Consider the following 16,721-nt stretch of genomic DNA (forward strand, 5'->3'; position numbering starts at 1 on the left):
ACCAGCCTGAACCTCTCTTTATTGTTTTGACTAATTAGATTTATGCCAAATCCTTTATTTTCTTCCCTCAGTGTTCATCCTATGTATGTTATTTTGTTGATTCTTTCAGCATTAAAAAAATACACATTGCTTGATTTATCTCTTCCCTTCGTAGAAGGACTTTTATTTTCCTGTGTGGCTCTGTGCAGGTTCTCTGTGCATATAACCATAAGGATGAACAACTTCACAGTTCTCCTGCCTTTGTGTAACATGTCTTTAGTTAGCTTGGGCTGCCATAACAGAATACAGTAGACTGGGTAGCTTAAACAATAAACATGTATGTCTCCCAATTCTGGAAACTGGGAAATCCAAAGTCAAGATGCCAGCAGATTCGGTGCTGGTGGGAGCCTTCATCCTTCTTTACAAATGGCCATCCTCTGTCCATGTCCAGGGCCATGTCCTCATATGGCCTTTCTTTGGTGTGTATACATGGAGACAGAGAGAGAGAGCGATTACTCTTCTTTCCAGAGCATTCATTCTGTCGTGAGGGCACCACCCTCATGGCCCCATCGGCATCATAGCCTAATTACCTCCCAGAGGCCCCACCTCCATAAATCAGGGCTGATTTGTATGAAGTCCACCTAAAAAAGAAGAGAAGTTTCCTTTCCAGACACGGGTTTATTTGCTTACGTGTTTGTAGAGACTTGCCATTCATCCCTCTTTTTCCTATTGCTCTATGAGACTTTGGATATAGCTCTTAAAATGAAACGACATTGCATATGAAACCCATAGAGTAGAACAGGATCTACACAAACCGTTAAAATTCCCCAGATGTTCATCTGCTTGATGTTATGTGGCAGCCTGGGTGGGAGGGGAGTTTGGGGGAGAATAGATACGGGTATATGTATAGTTGAGTCCCTTTGCTGTGCACCTGAAACAACATTGGTAACCGGCTATATTCCAATACAAAATAAAAAGTTAAAAAATATTCCCCAAATGTTCAGCCTGAATGGTACTTCAGGTTTTAATGCAAAAGTAGTTTTCTAATTCTTAGTGAGGTTTTTAGATTTCATTTTCTGTTGATATATTATTTACATTTAAAAATGACAACGCTAGACAAAAACTTTTGTTGTATTTAGTGAATGAGGTAGCATAAGGTTTCCTACAAACTAGAAACACACAGGCTAGCTGCTCCATCTCTGCAGCTTGGGGAATGAATGGTCAGAAACTTGTTGGGTTCCAGTGGGAATCTTAAGATGTGGTAGTGGAGAAAAGACCACGACTGAGCGACTTCACTTTCACTTTTCACTTTCATGCATTGGAGAAGGAAATGGCAACCCACTCCAGTGTTCTTGCCTGGAGAATCCCAGGGATGGGGGAGCCTGGTGGGCTGCCATCTATGGGGTTGCACAGGGTCAGACACGACTGAAGCGACTTAGCAGCAGCAGCAGCAGGCTATGACAAGGGGCAAAATGGGGTGGGGAGATGACTCATTATTATTGACTAGGGTGGGCTTGGAAGAAGGTAAGTCTTGCCTTAGATTCATATTTCTTCAGTTAACTGAGTAGAGGCATAAAGGACACGTGCAAGAATTCCAAGAATTTATTCCTATGTTAGATGGTGCAGCCCCCCACCCCACCACCCATTCCCTGCTCATCTATTAGTAGTATGTTATTTTTGAGTCACATATTCTAAAACAGTTGCTTTTAAAAAAGAAATATGTAGGGTGCTCTTGTTGAGAAATTTTAGGGCCTGATATTTAAGGTCTAATGATCAGATTCTAGGCATTGAAGCAAGGAGTTAGGAGCTAATTGAAGATTAGATGATTCTTTTCTGAACCTCTTAAATTGTTACCCAAGAAGAAGCTTATTCTAAATGGTTTTGTGAGCCACTTTTTCTCCTACTCCAGCTCCACTACTGCTTCTGCCCTCACTACCTACATAGCAAAATATTTATGAATAATGCACCAGAAATATTGCTAGAGAATTTCTTTTTATTTTAAACAGGACATCATGAAAGCAAAGAAAGAATTTATTATACACTAAACTTGTAGGAAGATCATGAATGTATGATTTGGTAGAATGTAAAAGCCACAGAAATACTGTTGTTCAAAGTTAAAACCATGCTTTATTTCTCTCAGCCATGGAATTTGGGCAAAAGCTTTTTGAACTAGGAAAATGTCACTGATTTAAGCGATCACATATCTGATGCAGGAATTACATGAAGCCTTCTCAGTTACTTTTGTCGACTTGAAAAATAGTTACAGCCTTAAAGTTGGGAGTTGTTTTATTTAGTGGAAATTTTTAGGACTTCAAGCCCAGGAGACAGAATCTCAAGTGACCCCGAGAGAACCATTCTGAGAGAGTCAGGTTATAGAAGTTTGAAACAAGGGGCAGGTAGTCTGAATATCAGAAGTGTTTTTGTGAATTAAAGAAAACCAGATATGTCAAGTTAAAGAATCTGCCTGCAGTGCAGAAGACCCGGATTTGATGCCTGGGTTGGGAAGATCCCCTGGAGAAGGAAATGGCAACCCACTCCAATAGTCTTGCCTGGACATTCCCATGGACAGAGGAGCCTGGTGGGGTATGTATAGTCCATGGGGTCACAAAGAGTCAGACACGACTGAGTGACTAACACTACATATAGGAAGATACGAGAGTCTGGGCATGACTAACACTGTGTATGGGAAGATACGAGAGTCTGGGCATACTGAAATCGTTCTTTCATATACATCCCAGCTATCTGGGCAAGTATCCCGTGTTTGTCACATCCTGAGTTCCTCAGTGCTCTCTTTAGGAAGTGGCTGCAGCCTCATGGCTGCCATGTTGCAGGTATTCTCCTTTCCAATTTCCCTTAGGGCTCAGGAATTCACATTGGGAGGGCTGGAATCGCTGATGACTGTCACATCCTTGTTTACTGATATCACAGGAAATACTCCATTTCTCACCTTCACTGACCCCAACCCTTTTCCCAAGACATAATTAAGCCATCTTGGAAGATGAGATGGCCAGCTGTGACACCTCATTTTCAGTCTCTAACTGCTTCTAGATTTGGTTTATCTTTTAAGACTATGCTAATTATTATCCAGATTTTTAGATGTGTAATAATTTGTATGGATTGTACTTTTAGAGCCAATTTCACTGAGTTTATTTTTTGTAAACTAGTGTGGGGAGTATAAACACGGTCCAGAAAATGAAGATTTTCATATAAGCACTATCATATTGATATATGTTTCTAGGTCAAATAATGCCCATGTATTCATTATCCACCTTAGTGTGACTAGATAATCATTATTAATGGTAGTTTGTTGCTTTCTTCTCTTTTGGTTTGGAATGGGATCCTCAGATGTCCTATCCAAACTGAAAACACTAGGGAAGTGCTTTTGGGCACCATTTAATTTGTTTTATGGGTTTCCCTGGTGGCTCAGATGGTAAAAAATCTGCCTGCAAAGTGGGAGACTCAGGAACTCACTCCAGCATTCTTTCCTGGAGAATCCCATGGACAGAGGAGCCTCGTGGGATACAGTCCATGGGGTCGCAAAGAGTGGGTCATGACCGAAAGACTAACAATTTCACTTTCACTAGCTTGTTTTTGCCATGGTGATAGATGTTCTCAGTACAAACTTTGATGGTCAATTTGGAAGTGCAGGGCTCTGACCCTAAGCAAAGCTAGGAGAGAGAATCATTCCAGAGTGATAATCTTTAAAAGACTATTAGAAAATGAAGTTTTTGAATAGCCTGGAGCCATTTCACCTAGCCTGCTCATATCAGCCTATCTCTGGCATAGTGATTTTTCCATAAAGCTACGTGAAGAGCCAGTTATCCTGTGAAACATGATTGGTCACATTAGGAAAATGAAAATTAATATTAAATGCGATATTATTTTATACTCCTAGATAGCAAGAATTAAAAATGAAGACTGTAGCAAGTGATGGCGAAGACAGGGAGAAGTGAAACAGCTAAGTTGCTGGTGGGAGGATAAACAGGCGCAACCAAAGTCTATAGTCACGATGCTTAACCCCTGGGTCAGACATTGACCTTTAGCTACTGAACTGTGGGAAGCTGGTCAAGTAGTGGGACCAACTTGTCATAGTTTGCTGGGAACTTTTTTTAGTTTAAAAGTGAATATCCTGTGTTCCCCAAACCTTCTCAGTGTCAGGCAAACCAGAATAGTTTAGTCACCCTGTGGCCATATTAACTGCAGGGGGACCCTTACGGGACTCAGGACGGCAGCTATTTCTTAACTATGGAATCATTTCAACATTAAAAAAACTGGTGAAGCCACACTAGTGAGCACCTGCTGCACACGAGTTCTGGATACACCCACACTGGAAGGCAATGTGACGTTATCCTGTGAAATTTAATATACACACATCCTATGACTCCCAAATTCCTCTCTATCACAACTATATCAGGGCATCTCTTGCACATGTATACTAGGAGTCATGTACAAGAATTTTGTAACATCATTATGTGTAATAACAACAACAAAAAAATGGAAACAACTTGAACATCCTACAGTAAGACAGTGGATAACTACATTTAATTTTTCATATGATGAAACACTATGATAGAGGCCTGGATGATGTGTGGAACCCGCCTTGTGAATATTTGGGGAAAGAGCATTCTAGGCAGAGTGAAGAGTCAACTTACTTCCCAAGGCCCACTCTAAAACCTTCCCCCTCATCCAGGGCATTTTGTGCAAAAAGTAGAGGTCCCCACCCCTCACACCTCCAAATACCTTCTGTTTTTCTAGCATTGGGCAACTGAACCTCTTTTCCTTGATAAGGCCACTTCCCATCCTCACTGAACTCTGTGGCTTCCTGTAAGTAGAAGATTTAAAAAATGGAGCCTTATTAACTTTCCCCTTTGGCAAGAGAGTCCAAGCAGTCCAGGGTTCATTTTCTCTCTGGTAGGGGGAAGAGGCATATCTCTCATTCTTTGAGTCTTGGAAGAAGCAAGAAGAAAACACATGATTATTGCAGTAGACTATCTTGCCACATTTTGCATGATTAAATGATTTTTTAAATGTTTCTTTTTGTATTATTTTTTAAAATATTTGTTGACATGTTTTTTGTTTTCTTTTTTTTCAAAGAATTTTTAATTGAAGGATAATTGCTTTACAGAATTTTGTGGTTTTCTGTCATACATCAACAAGAATCAGCCACAGGTACATCCATGTCCCCTCCCTCCCAAACCTCTCCTCCATCTCCCTCCCTGATGAAATGTTTTGAAGCCTGGTTGATTATGATGTCTGCTAAAGTCCAAGAACCAATCTTCAAAAAGACCTGGAGTAGAAGGTTTTCTGGGCTTCCCAAGTGGTCTACTTAATAGTTGTGGTTAAGTTTCTGTTCTGAGTCTTCTTCATTCATAAGCTGAATATTCATTCAAAAATATTTTGGTGGCTTACATAATTAGACACTGTATTATAAGGCATTAGAAAATAATAATAATGGAATAATACTCACTACTAACTCAAAACTTTATCTCAAGGAATAAATAAGTTATCCACAATATCTGGGACAGTGCTTGGTGCATAGCTGTAGAAGTAACTATTACATATTATGTGAGAAATGCTTATATCTTCAGTTCTGATATTTTCGTTAAACTCTAGACATGTATATCCCATTGCTCTCTTATCTCTGCTTAGGTATATTATGGATCTTTCAAATTTCACATATCTGAAAAAACAAACCCTCAGTTCTTTCCATAGTATTTTTTTTTTTTTTGCCATCTTTCTTATCTTGAGTAAATAGCACAATCATTCATTATTTTGCTTAGGCCTCTACTGTCTTAATTAGCCTTGACCCTGTGTGTTCTATTGCATGCTGCATCCAATTTAGCTGACACGTTCATTATGATTTTGTAACTAAATAAATGAAGGCTTAGAGAGTTTAAGTAATGTGTACATGATCCCATACCAGTAAACTAAAAGAGGGTACTGGCATTCCAGCTCAAGTCTTCTGCTTTGTAGTCCAGGGCTGTTTCCATTTTACTATTATTCTACTATTTTGAGGTGTCAGGGCATGAGTAGGGATTCCTCTTTATCATCTTGGTTAATTAAGTGAATGGCTATATGTTGATTTAATACTCGTATAATAATTATCACCTTTAGCAAATATCAGAGGATATAAATAGCAGCCAGAAAATTATAAAGTACCATTCAAAGAAAGGTATTTGTTTCTGAAAAGCCAATTTCAACAGGAGGGCAAATGGAAATTTATATTATCAAATAAATAGAGCACTGATGACAAGCAAATTTGTATGAGCTTATACTATGAGATACTGTCATACAAAACCAATGACATCTTTCTGAATCTGTTGTAAGTCACAACATAAGCAATACAGGGAACTGGAAATCTCTTCAAATTTCCTTCTTTGTTTAATCATGAGGAAATCTCCAGGACGGTATGAATGGTAATTATATTTTCCAAGTAAAATAAACACTCTTCTCTGTTGCCAAATGTTAGCAAGAAACATAGCAGGCAAAGAGCGAGAAAAACACGAGAGAATTTATTTAGGCTGATTTACAGAATGCTGAGTGTCACAGTTATTAATTGCAATAAAAAGGCACTAATTAGACTTATATTTGATGTTGAAAGCAGCAACTTCCTCTGTGATTTCTCAAACTCATTTTTAAATGAAAATACAGGAACCCCAAAAACGACTTGATTAAACTCTTTACTTTTGACGTTGGTGATTACCACAATAATTTTTTATTTCATTCTCTTTGAATAGCACTTATCTGTTTAACTTTATGAAGCCTGTCACTGACATACTAACCTCTAGAAGTTGATGTGGTGATACAGTTACATTAGGGTTTACTGATGTGTGAATTAAACATTGGGATAAAAGATGCTTCTCACAGTCATGGAAATGTTAGTTAAATTGGTAAATATACAAACACTTCTTTGGAGGAACTTTTAATTTAAGCAGTCAGAATGAATATATGACATATTTAGTTCAGTTCAGTTGCTCATCGTGTCCGACTCTTTGCGACCCCATGAATTGCAGCACGCCAGGCCTCCCTGTCCATTACCAGCTCCCAGAGTTCACTCAAACTCACGTCCATTGAGTTGGTGATGCCATCCAGCCATCTCATCCTCTGTCGTCCCCTTCTCCTCCTGCCCCCAATCCCTCCCAGCATCAGAGTCTTTTCCAATGAGTCAACTCTTGGCATGAGGTGGCCAAAGTACTGGAGTTTCAGCTTTAGCATCATTCCTTCCAAAGAAATCCCAGGGCTGATCTCCTTCAGAATGGACTGGTTGGATCTCCTTGCAGTCCGAGGGACTCTCAAGAGTCTTCTCCACACCACAGTTCAAAAGCATCAATTCTTCGGCGCTCAGCTTTCTTCACGGTCCAACTCTCACATCCATACATGACCATTGGAAAAACCATAGCCTTGACTAGATGGACCTTAGTTGGCAAAGTAATGTCTCTGCTTTTGAATATGCTATCTAGGTTGGTCATAACTTTTCTTCCAAGGAGTAAGCGTCTTTTAATTTCATGGCTGCAGTCACCATCTGCAGTGATTTTGGAGCCCCCCAAAATAAAGTCTGACACTGTTTCCACTGTTTCCCCATCTATTTCCCATGAAGTGATGGGACCAGATGCCATGATCTTTGCTTTCTGAATGTTGAGCTTTAAACCAACTTTTTCACTCTCCACTTTCACTTTCATCAAGAGGCTCTTTAGTTCCTCTTCACTTCCTGCCTTAAGGGTGGTGTCATCTGCATATCTGAGGTTATTGATATTCCTCCTGGCAATCTTGATTCCAGCTTGTGTTTCTTCCAGTCCAGCGTTTCTCATGATGTACTCTGCATATAAGTTAAATAAGCAGGGTGACAGTATACAGCTTTGACGTCTTCCTTTTCCTATTCGGAATCAGTCTGTTGTTCCACGTCCAGTTCTAACTGTTGCTTCCTGACCTGCATATATGTTAGGAGAGTCTAATTCATGTCTTTTGGGATAAAGTGACTTTAGCAGGTTCCTTCTTAAAGTCATCAAATAGGCGTATGTTTTTCTAATTAAGTATTTTGACACAAACTTTTGAGTGTAATAAGGTAATATTGAAAGCTGATTTATAGAAAGATAACTCGTAAAGCAACAAGATGATGAGGCTGCCAAAAAAAGCTAGCACTATTTTAACTGTGATAAAGCTGTGGTGTACAGGAAGGTGTACAACAGATGGTGTTGCTGTACTTCTTGTTGGGGGGATGGGTGTGGGCTGTTGTCTTCATCATAGAGGGTTTGGCTTGGAATCAGGAGGATGACCAGCATTGGGAGAGGACTGGAAACCATGCTAATGAAGCCACTTCTAAAAGTCACCTGAATATTTAGTGTAGAGAGAGAGAAAGACATAGATGTCTCTTCCTTTTCTCTCTCTTTTTTTCTCTTTCTTTCTTACTCCTTCCTTCCTTCGTATCTTCCTTCCTTCCTTTTATTTTGAGAAGGAAGCATTGGTTAACTGGTGTCCTTGTTATAGTGGCTAGTAAATATTAATATTTTCCTCCAATATGTCAGAAAGCCCATTAATATGAGTGAAAAATTTTTTCATGATCAGACAGTCCTTTTCTTTTCTTTTTTATTGAGGTATAATTGACAACATTATATTAGTTTCAGGTGTATAACATAATGATTCAGTATTTGTATAAAATGATCACTACAATAAGTCTAGTTAACATCCATCACCATACGTAGTTACAATTTTTTTTCTTGTAAGGAGAACTTTTAAGATCTACTATTTTAAGATCCACCTTCAAAAATGCACTACAGTACTATTAACCATAGTCACCATGCTGTACATTACATCCCCATGACTTAATCATTTAATAAATGGAAGTTTTTAATTTTTGATCTTCATCCATTTTGCCAACCTCCATGCCCCACCTTTGGCAACCATCAAACTATGAAATTTGTTTTAACAGAGCTACTAAAAGATCATTCACTTGAAAAAATCCATTCTTCGTAAAAGGCAATAGGGATTATGAACTAATTTATATATATATATATATTTTTTGGACCTACATATATTCAAAACCTGGAGAAGGCAATGGCACCCCACTCCAGTACTCTTGCCTGGAGAATCCCATGGATGGAGGAGCCTGGTGGGCTACAGTCCATGGGGTCGCTAAGAGTCGGACACGACTGAGCAACTTCACTTTCACTTTTCACTTTCATGCATTGGAGAAGGAAATGGCAAGCCACTCCAGTGTTCTTGCCTGGAGAATCCCAGGGATGGGGGAGCCTGGTGGGCTGCTGTCTATGGGGTCACACAGAGTCGGACACGACTGAAGCGACTTAGCAGCAGCAGCAGCACATTCAAAACCAAGAGGAGGTGGCCAAGAGGAGTTACCCCACGTCCGAGGTCAGGGGCAGTGGCTGAGAGTGCCAGGCTGCGACGGCACAGGAATGGCTGAGAGGAGCTATACCAGTCCGAGGTCAGAGGCGGTGGCCGAGAGGAGCTACCCCACATCTGAGGCCAGGGGCGGTGGCTGGGAGGAGCTACCCCATGTCCAAGGAGAGGTGGCTGTGTGGGCACAGAAGGGCCTAGAGGAGCTATTCCACGTTCAAGGTCAGGAGGGGTGGCAGTGAGGAGATACCCCTCGTCCAAGGTAAGGAGCAGCGGCTGCACTTTGCTGGAGCAGCTGTGAAGAGATACCCCATGTCCAAGGTAAGAGAAACCCAAGTAAGATGGTAGGTGTTGCAAGAGGGCACCAGAGGGCAGACACTCTGAAACCATAATCACAGAAAACTAGTCAATCTAATCACACTAGGACCACAGCCTTGTCTAACTCAATGAAACTAAGCCATGCCCGTGGGGCCACCCAAGACGGCCGGGTCATGGTGGAGAGGTCTGACAGAATGTGGTCCACTGGAGAAGGGAATGGCAAACCAATTCAGTATTCTTGCCTTGAGAAACCCATGAACAGTATGAAAAGGCAAAATGATAGGATACTGAAAGAGGAACTCCCCAGGTCAGTAGGTGCCCAATATGCTACTGGAGATCAGTGGAGAAATAACTCCAGAAAGAATGAAGGGATGGAGCCAAAACAAAAACAATACCCAGTTGTGGATGTGACTGGTGAGAGAAGCAAGGTCTGATACAGTAAAGAGCAATATTGCATAGGAACCTGGAATGTCAGGTCCATGGATCAAGGCAAATTGGAAGTGGTCAAACAAGAGATGGCAAGAGTGAATGTCGACATTCTAGGAATCAGTGAACTGAAATGGACTGGAATGGGTGAATTTAACTCAGATGACCATTATATCTACTGCGGGCAGAAATCCCTCAGAAGAAATGGAGTAGCCATCATGGTCAACAAAAGAGTCGAAATGCAGTACTTGGATGCAGTCTCAAAAACGACAGAATGATCTTTGTTCGTTTCCAAGGAAAACCATTCAATATCACAGTAATCCAAGTTTATGCCCCAACCAGTAATGCTGAAGAAGCTGAAGTTGAACGGTTCTATGAAGACCTACAAGACCTTTTAGAATTAACACGCAAAAAAGATGTCCTTTTCATTATAGAGGACTGGAATGCAAAAGAAGGAAGTCAAGAAACACCTGGAATAACATGCAAATTTGGCCTTGGAATATGGAATGAATCAGGGAAAAGACTAATAGAGTTTTGCTAAGAAAATGCACTGGTCATAGCGAACACCCTCTTCCAACAACACAAGAGAAGACTCTATGCATGGACATCACCAGATGGTCAACACCAAAATCAGATTGATTATATTCTTTGCAGCCAAAGATGGAGAAGCTCTATATAGTCAGCAAAAAAAGACCGGGAGCTGACTGTAGCTAGGATCATGAACTCTTTATTGCCAAATTCAGACTGAAATTGCAGAAAGTGGAGAAAACCAGTAAACCATTTAGGTATGACCTAAATGAAATACTTTATGACTATACAGTGGAAGTGAGAAATAGATTTAAGGGACTAGATCTGATGGACAGAGTGCATGGTGAACTATGGATGGAGGTTCATGACATTGTACAGGAGACGGGAATCAAGACCATCCCCATGGAAAAGAAATTCAAAAAAGCAAAATGGCTGTCTGGGGAGGCCTTACAAATAGTTGTGAAAAGAAGAGAAGTGAAAAGCAAAGGGGAAAAGGAAAGATATAAGCATCTGAATGCAGAGTTCCAAAGAATAGCAAGGAGAGATAAGAAAGCCTTCCTCAGCGATCAATACAAAGAAATGGAGGAAAACAACAGAATGTGAAAGACTAGAGACCTCTTCAAGAAAATTAGAGATACCAAGGGAACATTTCATGCAAAGATGGACTTAATAAAGGACAGACATGGTATGGACCTAACAGAAGCAGAAGATATTAAGAAGAGGTGGCAAGAATACACAGAAGAACTGTACAAAAAACATCTTCATGACCCAGATAACCACGATGGTGTGATCACTCACCTTGAGCCAGACATCCTGGAATGTGAAGTCAAGTGGGCCTTAGAAAGCATCACTACGAACAAAGCTAGTGGAGGTGATGGAATTCCAGTTGAGCTATTTCAAATCCTGAAAGATGATGCTGTGAAAGTGTTGCACTCAATATGCCAGCAAATTTGGAAAACTCAGCAGTGGCCACAGGACTGGAAAAGGTCAATTTTCATTCCAATCCCAAAGAAAGGCAATGCCAAAGAATGCTTAAACTACCACACAATTGCACTCATCTCACACACTAGTAAAGTAATGCTCAAAATTCTCCAAGCCAGGCTTCAGCAATACATGAACCGTGAACTTCCAGATGTTCAAGCCGGTTTTAGAAAAGGCAGAGGAACCAGAGATCAAATTGCCAACATCCACTGGATCATGGAAAAAGCAAGAGAGTTCCAGAAAAACATCTATTTCTGCTTTATTGACTATGCCAAAACCTTTGACTGTGTGGATCACAATAAACTGTGGGAAATTCTGAAAGAGATGGGAATACCAGACCACCTGACCTGCCTCTTGAGAAACCTATATGCAGGTCAGGAAGCAACAGTTAGAACTGGACATGGAACAACAGACTGGTTCCAAATAGGAAAAGGAGGACGTCAAGGCTGTATATTGTCACCCTGCTTATTTAACTTATATGCAGAGTACATCATGAGAATGCTGGGCTGGAAGAAGCACAAGCTGGAATCAAGATTGTCAGGAGGAATATCAATAACATCAGATATGCAGATGACACCACCCTTATGGCAGAAAGTGAAGAGGAACTAAAAAGCCTCTTGATGAAAATCAAAGTGGAGAGTGAAAAAAGTTGGCTTAAAGCTCAACATTCAGAAAACGAACATCATGGCATCTGGTCCCATCACTTCATGGGAAATAGATGGGGAAACAGTGGAAACAGTGTCAGACTTTATTTTTGGGGGCTCCAAAATCACTGCAGATGGTGACTGCAGCCATGAAATTAAAAGACGCTTTCTCCTTGGAAGGAAAGTTATGACCAATCTAGATAGCATATTGAAAAGAAGAGACATTACTTTGCCAACTAAGGTCCGTCTAGTCAAGGCTATGGTTTTTCCAATGGTCATGTATGGATGTGAGAGTTGGACTGTAAAGAAGGCTGAACGCTGAAGAATTTATGCTTTTGAACTGTGGTGTGGAGAAGACTCTTGAGAGTCCCTTGGACTACAAGGAGATGCAACCAGTCCATTGTAAAGGAGATCAGCCCTGGGATTTCTTTGGAAGGAATGATGCTAAAGCTGAAACTCCAGTACTTTGGCCACCTCATGCCAAGAGTTGACTCATTGGAAAAGACCCTGATCCTGAGAGGGATTGGGGGCAGGAGGAGAAGGGGACAACAGAGGATGAGATGGCTGGATGGCATGACTGACTTGATGGACGTGAGTCTGAGTGAACTCCGGGAGTTGGTGATGGACAGGGAGGCCTGGCGTGCCGCGATTCATGGGGTTGCAGAGTCGGATATGACTGAGCGACTGAACTGACTGACTAACTGATAGTCAAAACCAGGACTAAATGAGGTCAGGATTCATGTGTAATTTGACAGTTATATAAGAATCAGGTATTAAACATTAATTGACTGGTGCCATGTTCTCAGTTTATTTAGGGGATTTTTGGTGTCTATTCTGATCTGGCATCCTGGCAGCTGTCTTGCCTATCCACATCTTAACACAATGTTAATTGGATAATGTAATTATTGAAAAAATACATAATAAAATCAAGTGGAGATACAGGACTCTTAAGCTTGTACCAACTCTAAAATACTGTAGTAGAAACTTACAAGATAATTTGGTTCAGGGATACACAGAAACATCTTGACTGAAACTATTCAGCTAACCAATTGATCTGACTTCTGTGTCTTGATATTAGGACAAAATAGTTAGAGCTGTACACAATTACTAGAGGGAAGAGTCAATAAAATTCATGTTTTGTTCTCCCTCGTATTTGTGCTGTCTCGAAAGATTTTTGTTAGTTTTTGATTATAGAATCTCCCAAATGAAAATGATTGCATTTATAACTTTTCAGAATAAAATTTTAAGAGATTATGAAGTTGATATCCAGAATGGGGAACCAACACTTTGCTTCATTACTAATGTTACTTGTGACTTCTAATTAAGACAGAGACAGTTTGCTGAAGAGACAGTTTGTGTGAAGTATAAACAGAGAGTGGTTTGTAATTTGCAGATGGGGCTTTCCTGTTCTTGCCTCTAGTCAGCATTTTATTTTAAACCATTTACCATGAAAGCAGTATGTGTGTGTATGTGTGTGAGTGTATTTTAAGTTACTTGTTATAAAATATTCCAGTCAAACATTTATCAGGGGATAAATAGAATGCTTTTGTGTGTGTGTGTGTGTCTATCAGTGACCATGGATTTGCTGTAGTTCACTTCTACTTTTTGCCTGCTGGGCATTATAACTGGTCTACAACTGGGACTGCCCTATTATCTTGACTTTGTTAATGCAGGAATCTCATTAGCTCAGCTCTCTAGTATAATTCTGATTGAGAACTTGGTCATGGCCCATGCTAATTATCTGGGAGCCAGAAAGCAAGTTTGCAATTTAGTTGGGCTTATTTGCTCTTCACTACCACATTAAGTAGGAAAACTATGAAATATTAGAACTAAACTTCTAAAGAAGGAAAATATACCTATATAAAGAAAGCTGTAACATCTATTGAAGTCCAATAACTAATCTGAAAGACACTATGTTTTTGAATGGGAAGATTCAATAACATAAAATGTAAAAAATAGCAAATTAATACATACATTTAATGTAACTTCAGCTAGAATCTCATTATTTTAAAAATACACTGGATAATATGATGCTCAGTATTTGAATGTAAAATAATGAACCATAAAAGGTAGCCAAAAATGCTAAGAAAAGATGAACAGTGAGAATAAATTTTCCTTAATGTGTATTAAGACATTAATCCATTATTAACAAATACATACAGATGGTATAGTATCAGAATTTATATATATATATATATATACACACACTATATATTTGTACATATATATACATAAAATAGAGCTCAAGGCAGCAAAAGGGATTTAATATATGGCAATTTTCTGGGAATATATGTTTTATTTAATAAATAGTGTTAATACAACTGGTTGTTCATTTTGAAGACAGTAAAAATAGGCTCTTCATTCCTTTTATCATATATAAAACTCAAATTCCAAAAGGAATAAGGATTTATATATTCTGAATTCATTGAAATAAGTTTTTAACTCTACCCTCTATCAGTTGAGTTTGAGAAATTTTCAAAAATAGAGATAAACCATGCCAGTTCCTACCCCTCTCTAGCACCATACACACAGTGAAAGCCACAGAAAACTATATTCTAGGTTTCTAACTCTGGTTATCTTGATGAAGATGTGATAACTTATAGAAAGGCAGAGGGAAGACTGTTGGATGGCATCACTGACTCATGGACATGAGTTTGAGCAAACTCCGGGAGGTGGTGAAGGACAGGGAAGCCTAGTATTTTGCAGTCCATGGAGTCACAAAGAGTTGAACATGACTTAGCGACTGAACAAAAAGGGGGAAGATGAGGAAAGCAAACACATAAGCAAAGAGGTAAATAAATAAAAGTTGTTCATAATAAAAAATACCTTGGATGGTCTAAAGTATGTGTGTACAGATGCATAAAGAAACCCATGAGCAATGATCATTGAAGTATTAATGGTGGTCATTGCAGTGTTATGGAATTTCTAATCATTTTTTGCCATCTTCATTATGCTTTTAGGTGTTGATTAAATTTTATTTGTAAACGACATTTACAGTTATATAAGCAGAAAAACAACTGATTACGTTTTTCTGATTGTATGGCAATCAAACCTGAGGGACAAGAGGAAGGAAAGGGCAGGGCTTTACATGCTCACAAGAAGATGCTAAGTCACTATGTAACTCAGCCACTGGTTAATAGTTTTGCCTTCCTAACAATTGACATGCAAAGAAAAAAATCACAATTTATTATAGAATATGAAGCTTTTACTTGTTTTGTTCAAGCATTTTTGCAGTGTTTGTGGAGAAAGAATATAACAAGGGGAAGAACATAACTTTTGCTGCCTCTGTGGCTATGATTGTTTTGTACGGTGTCAGCTGAGTTTGGTCTTGTTTCCCACTGTTCATTTTCCTGTTTGGTTCTGGGTTAGAGTTGCCACAGAAAAAATATGAGTGAAATTTAGAGGGCAAAAGTGAAGCGACAGCCAATACACTGTGATTTATGTACCTGATGAACTTAGAAATACAGTATTGCTCAATAGATTTAGACATTACCAAATAATTTTTTAGTGCTGCTAATTAAAAAAAATGAGAAGAGATATGAAGTCAAGAAGGAACTTTTTTGAATAGAATTTAGAGAAATTTATGAAACAGTTTTAAGCAAAATTAGAGGAAATATAAATAAATCAGGACTTTTCTGTGTTAAATAAAATTGTTTTCATCTTCAATGTCTCATTTTCAAGATTTTTAAAGTCATTGATGACATCAGAGAAAGATCAAATCCAAGATGGTACAAATAAAGGTATCAGGAATATACCTGTAAGATTCTTTGTTATGACCAGAGAAAAATTTAAGGGTGTATTTTTTTTTTTTTTAGTTTGACATTAAATATGTTCGATTTCTTGAGTGGCTATTTTTTAAATGACATAAGTCTAATTTACACCAAGATAATATATTTAAAAAATTTTTTTATTTTATATTGAAGTGTAAAATTAGCAATATTGTGTTAGCTTCGGGTGTACAGCAAAGTGATTCAGTCATATATATACACGTTGTTCAGTCGCTCAGTCAGGTCTTTGTGACCCCATGGATTTCATATGTATCTATTCTTTTTTAAGTTCTTTTCCCATTAAGTTTGTTACAGAATATTGAGCAGAGTTCCCTGTACTAACAGTAGGTTAAGAGTGTGCTTAATAGAACTTCTAAGAATATTCTGATATTTCTTTTCTGCTAGAAAACAGAACCTGTGAGGAATCTTAAGAGTGTGATTCTTAGATATTTTCAACTACACAAAAGAACTTCTAAGTATTCTAAGGTCACTGTCTCATAGGGTCTTGGTGTGTAGGTCAAGTATTTTTTGGGAAGAAATTGGGGTGTGACTTTTGTTGAATGGAGCAGATTATAATTTGATACATAGGAAGCTCATAAAGCTTTGAGAGAATTCTATAAACTTGGGATGAAAGGAATGAAGTGAAGTGAAGTGCAAGTCGCTCAGTCGTGTCCAACTCTTTGCGACCCCATGGACTACACAGTCCATGGGATTCTGTAGGCCAGAA

The 16,721-nt window shown here is 39.0% G+C and overlaps 1 protein-coding gene across 44 annotated transcripts in view; it reads left to right on the plus strand.

Moving 5' to 3' along the window:
- LOC147369959 (uncharacterized) overlaps positions 1–16,721 on the plus strand; it is a 650,726-nt gene that overhangs the window by 267,638 nt on the left and 366,367 nt on the right. The window lies entirely within an intron of this gene.

Source organism: Bos grunniens, chromosome 7, assembly GCF_055505025.1.
Source record: "Bos grunniens cultivar Pamir isolate PY7600 chromosome 7, Bosgru_T2T1.0, whole genome shotgun sequence".
NCBI classification, from domain to species: Eukaryota; Metazoa; Chordata; class Mammalia; order Artiodactyla; family Bovidae; genus Bos; species Bos grunniens.